This window comes from Phallusia mammillata, chromosome 3 (genome assembly GCF_965637545.1).
Source record: "Phallusia mammillata chromosome 3, kaPhaMamm4.hap1.1, whole genome shotgun sequence".
Lineage (NCBI taxonomy): Eukaryota > Metazoa > Chordata > Ascidiacea > Phlebobranchia > Ascidiidae > Phallusia > Phallusia mammillata.
In genome coordinates, this window is record NC_137254.1 from 25,962,637 (window position 1) to 25,968,418 (window position 5,782).

The 5,782-nt window shown below is 31.1% G+C and overlaps 1 long non-coding RNA gene across 2 annotated transcripts; it reads left to right on the top strand.

Moving 5' to 3' along the window:
- The first annotated feature begins 446 nt into the window (after positions 1-446).
- Positions 447-2,581, top strand: LOC145218509 (uncharacterized). 2 transcript variants are annotated; one of them, XR_013857635.1, is made up of 3 exons: positions 447-696; positions 901-977; positions 2,254-2,581. It is a non-coding gene; the product is annotated as an uncharacterized LOC145218509 (long non-coding RNA). The 2 variants fall into 2 exon arrangements; XR_013857634.1 differs by lacking the exon at positions 2,254-2,581 and adding an exon at positions 1,315-1,908.
- Positions 2,582-5,782: the final 3,201 nt, after the last annotated feature.

A 5,782-nucleotide genomic window follows, 5' to 3' on the forward strand; every position in this document is an offset into this window, starting at 1 on the left:
CCTAATTAAAATTCATCGATTTTTTAATTTCGCGAGATTGAAAACGGCTGCAAGGCTATATACTTTCCGTCAACTTTTTAAATTCCACTTCACATGTCAATTTTCCAAATGCAATTTCAACCTTTTAGGGTTTCAGTAGGAGGCCATGGACGTCTAAAACCTATTTAAAATTCGAATATTCCGGCAGTAACCTACCAAAAATTGAGATTTTCGTCGATATTTTAATTTCGCGAGATCGCAAACGTCTGCCAGTCTATAACCTTACCGTTCGACTAAGGTTTGCCAGTCTATAACCTCAGCGTTCGACTAAGGTTGGAATTCACTGGTTTGCAATCAAGGCAACGCCCATGTGTCGTTTGAAAAGCCAGTGTTCTGATTGGTCGAAGAAAAGGAAAAAAAGGAACCGACAAACCTTGGCCGTGTGTGGTCAGTCATTCTTTCTTTAGCAGCTTGTGGTGAAGGTCGCTGTGTCGAAAGGTCCAAGTTTTAAGCGGACATTTAACAGGTGAAATTATATGGTGTGCATGCCGCAGTAAGCAATGGTTTGTGGAGTTGTAGTTAACTGTGTTGAAGTGAAGACAGTGTAATCAAAACAATGGTACTTCTGTTGAGTAATTTTGTTTCTGGGCTTGAAAAGCATACTTTCAAAAGGTTGTTTCATTGAAAGAATGAAAAACTTTGAGAAAAACAGGCGAGGTAAAGATGCTATTCTTCTTACTTGGTATTGATTCGTGTTGGACCATTGCTGCCTTTATTTGTTTGTTTGCATAATTTCTGGTTTTTAGTGAAGACAAAAGTAGTTGTGAATTCAGATATAATTTATGGTAAATTACTTTTGCCAGGTACTCAAATAGAACATTTGATTGTCCAGTTGTACGTTAGAAATTGTTTTTGTTTCAGAAACTCTACTTGAAACGATGATGACAAATCCATGGACATGAAGTTTTATCAACAGCCAGCGGACATTTTCTTTTCAGGTAACTTCTTTGTTCGTTTTAGTCAGCTGTTTTCTTGTTTCAAAATTCATTATCATCCAGCGAACATTTCATTTTTTTGTGTTTTGTTTTTTATCGTTGATGTGTTTTGTTTATCGTTTTAATTAGTTTTTTTTTTTAGATTTCATCATCATCCAGAGGACATTTTGTTTTTGTGTTTTACTGTTGATGTGTGTTTTGATTATTGTTTAAATCACTTGTTTCCTTGTTTCAAAATTCATCATTCATCCATCCAGCGGACATTTTTTTTGTGTGTTTTGTTTTTTATCGTTGATGTGTGTTTTGTTTATCGTTTTGATCACTTGTTTTCTTGTTTCAGATTTCATCATCCATCCATCCAGCGGACATTCTGTTTTTTGTGTTTTGTTTTATATCGTTGATGTGTGTTTTGTTTATCGTTTTAATCACTTGTTTTCTTGTTTCAGATTTCATCATCATCCAGCGGACATTCTGTTTTTTTGTGTTTTGTTTTATATCGTTGATGTGTGTTTTGTTTGTCGTTTTAATCACTTGTTTTCTTGTTTCAAATTTCATCATCCATCCATCCAGCGCACATTTTATTTTTTTGTGTTTTGTTTTTTATCGTTGATGTGTGTTTTGTTTATCGTTTTAATCACTTGTTTTCTTGTTTCAGATTTCATCATCATCCAGCGGACATTCTTGTTTTTTTGTGTTTTGTTTTTTATCGTTGAGTTGTGTTTTGTTTATCGTTTTAATCACTTGTTTTCTTGTTTCAGATTTCGTCATCATCCAGCGGACATTCTGTTTTTTATGTTTTGTTTTTTTTATCGTTGATGTGTGTTTTGTTTGATGTTTAAATCACTTGTTTTCTTGTTTCAGAATTTATCATCCATCCATCCACCGGCCATTTTATTTTTTTGTGTTTTGTTTTTTATCGTTGATGTGTGTTTTGTTTATCGTTTTAATCACTTGTTTTCTTGTTTCAAATTTCATCATCATCCAGCGGACATTCTTGTTTTTTTGTGTTTTGTTTTTATCGTTGATGTGTGTTTTGTTTATCGTTTTAATCACTTGTTTTCTTGTTTCAGATTTCGTCATCATCCAGCGGACATTCTGTTTTTTTGTGTTTTGTTTTTTATCGTTGATGTGTGTTTTGTTTATCGTTTTAATCACTTGTTTTCTTGTTTCAGATTGCATCATCCATCCATCCAGCGGACATTTTACTTTTTTGTGTTTTGTTTTTTATCGTTGAATTGTGTTTTCTTTATCGTTTTAATCACTTGTTTTCTTGTTTCAGAATTCATCATTCATCCATCCAGCGGACATTTTACTTTTTTTGTGTTTTGTTTTATATCGTTGATGTGTGTTTTGTTTATCGTTTTAATCACTTGTTTTCTTGTTTCAGAATTCATCATTCATCCATCCAGCGGACATTTTACTTTTTTTGTGTTTTGTTTTATATCGTTGATGTGTGTTTTGTTTATCGTTTTAATCACTTGTTTTCTTGTTTCAGATTTCATCATCATCCAGCGGACATTCCGTTTTTGTGTTTTGTTTTTTATCGTTGATGTGTGTTTTGTTTATCGTTTTAATCACTTGTTTTCTTGTTTCAGATTTCATCATCATCCAGCGCACATTTTATTTTTTTGTGTTTTGTTTTTTATCTTTGATGTGTGTTTGTTTATCGTTTTAATCACTTGTTTTCTTGTTTCAGAATTCATCATCATCCAGCGGACATTCTGTTTTTTGTGTTTTGTTTTTTATCGTTGATGTGTGTTTTGTTTATCGTTTTAATCACTTGTTTTCTTGTTTCAGATTTCATCATCATCCAGCGGACATTTTATTTTTTTGTGTTTTGTTTTTTATCGTTGATGTGTGTTTTGTTTATCGTTTTAATCACTTGTTTTCTTGTTTCAGATTTCATCATCATCCAGCGGACATTTTATTTTTTTGTGTTTTGTTTTTTATCTTTGATGTGTGTTTGTTTTATCGTTTTAATCACTTCTTTTCTTGTTTCACATTTCATCATCCATCCATCCAGCGAACATTTTATTTTTTTGTGTTTTGTTTTTTATCTTTGATGTGTGTTTGGTTTATCGTTTTAATCACTTCTTTTCTTGTTTCAGATTTCATCATCATCCAGCGGACATTCCGTTTTTGTGTTTTGTTTTTTATCGTTGATGTGTGTTTTGTTTATCGTTTTAATCACTTGTTTTCTTGTTTCAGATTTCATCATCCATCCATCCAGCGGACATTTTATTTTTTGTGTTTTGTTTTTTTATCGTTGATGTGTGTTTTGTTTATCGTTTTAATCACTTGTTTTCTTGTTTCAGATTTCATCATCATCCAGCGGACATTTTATTTTTTTGTGTTTTCTGTTTTATCTTTGATGTGTGTTTGTTTTATCGTTTTAATCACTTCTTTTCTTGTTTCAGATTTCATCATCCATCCATCCAGCGAACATTTTATTTTTTTGTGTTTTGTTTTTTATCTTTGATGTGTGTTTGGTTTATCGTTTTAATCACTTCTTTTCTTGTTTCAGATTTAATCATCATCCAGCGGACATTTTATTTTTTTGTGTTTTGTTTTTTATCTTTGATGTGTGTTTGTTTTATCGTTTTAATCACTTCTTTTCTTGTTTCAGATTTCATCATCCATCCATCCAGCGAACATTTTATTTTTTTGTGTTTTGTTTTTTATCTTTGATGTGTGTTTGGTTTATCGTTTTAATCACTTGTTTTCTTGTTTCAGATTTCATCATCCATCCATCCAGCGAACATTTTATTTTTTTGTGTTTTGTTTTTTATCTTTGATGTGTGTTTGTTTTATCGTTTTAATCACTTCTTTTCTTGTTTCAGATTTCATCATCCATCCATCCAGCGAACATTTTATTTTTTTGTGTTTTGTTTTTTATCTTTGATGTGTGTTTGGTTTATCGTTTTAATCACTTCTTTTCTTGTTTCAGATTTCATCATCATCCAGCGGACATTCCGTTTTTGTGTTTTGTTTTTTATCGTTGATGTATAATTTTGTTCATCCTCCATCCATCCAGCGGACATTTTTTTTTTCTTGTGTTTTGTTTTTTATTGTTGTGTGTTTTGTTCATCGTTTCAATCACTTGTTTTCTTGTTTCAGAATTCATCATCCATCCATCTGGCGGACATTTTATTTTATTGTGTATTTTGTTTTTTATCGTTAATGTGTTTTGTTTATTGTTTAAATCACTTGTTTTCTTGTTTCAGGATTCATCATCATCCAGCGGACATTTTATTTTTTGTGTTTTGTTTTTTATCGTTGATGTGTGTTTTGTTTATCGTTTTGATCACTTGTTTTCTTGTTTCAGAATTCATCATCCATCCATACAGCGGACATTTTATTTTTTTGTGTTTTGTTTTTTATCGTTGATGTGTGTTTTGTTCATCGTTTTAATCACTTGTTTTCTTGTTTCAGATTTCATCATCCATCCATCCAGCGGACATTTTATTTTTTGTGTTTTGTTTTTTATCGTTGATGTGTGTTTTGTTTATCGTTTTGATCACTTGTTTTCTTGTTTCAGAATTCATCATCCATCCATACAGCGGACATTCTGTTTTTTGTGTTTTGTTTTTTATCGTTGATGTGTGTTTTGTTTATCGTTTTAATCACTTGTTTTCTTGTTTCAGATTTCATCATCATCCAACGGACATTCTGTTTTTTGTGTTTTGTTTTTATCGTTGATGTGTGTTTTGTTTATCGTTTTAATCACTTGTTTTCTTGTTTCAGAATTCATCATCCATCCATACAGCGGACATTCTGTTTTTTTGTGTTTTGTTTTTTATCGTTGATGTGTGTTTTGTTTATCGTTTTAATCACTTGTTTTCTTGTTTCAGATTTCATCATCATCCAGCGGACATTCCGTTTTTGTGTTTTGTTTTTTATCGTTGATGTGTGTTTTGTTTATCGTTTTAATCACTTGTTTTCTTGTTTCAGAATTCATCATCCATCCATCCATCCAGCGGACATTCTGTTTTTTGTGTTTTGTTTTTTATCGTTGATGTGTGTTTTGTTTATCGTTTTAATCACTTGTTTTCTTGTTTCAGATTTCATCATCCATCCATCCAGCGAACATTTTATTTTTTTGTGTTTTGTTTTTTATCTTTGATGTGTGTTTGGTTTATCGTTTTAATCACTTGTTTTCTTGTTTCAGATTTCATCATCCATCCATCCAGCGAACATTTTATTTTTTTGTGTTTTGTTTTTTATCTTTGATGTGTGTTTGTTTTATCGTTTTAATCACTTCTTTTCTTGTTTCAGATTTCATCATCCATCCATCCAGCGAACATTTTATTTTTTTGTGTTTTGTTTTTTATCTTTGATGTGTGTTTGGTTTATCGTTTTAATCACTTCTTTTCTTGTTTCAGATTTCATCATCATCCAGCGGACATTCCGTTTTTGTGTTTTGTTTTTTATCGTTGATGTATAATTTTGTTCATCCTCCATCCATCCAGCGGACATTTTTTTTTTCTTGTGTTTTGTTTTTTATTGTTGTGTGTTTTGTTCATCGTTTCAATCACTTGTTTTCTTGTTTCAGAATTCATCATCCATCCATCTGGCGGACATTTTATTTTATTGTGTATTTTGTTTTTTATCGTTAATGTGTTTTGTTTATTGTTTAAATCACTTGTTTTCTTGTTTCAGGATTCATCATCATCCAGCGGACATTTTATTTTTTGTGTTTTGTTTTTTATCGTTGATGTGTGTTTTGTTTATCGTTTTGATCACTTGTTTTCTTGTTTCAGAATTCATCATCCATCCATACAGCGGACATTTTATTTTTTTGTGTTTTG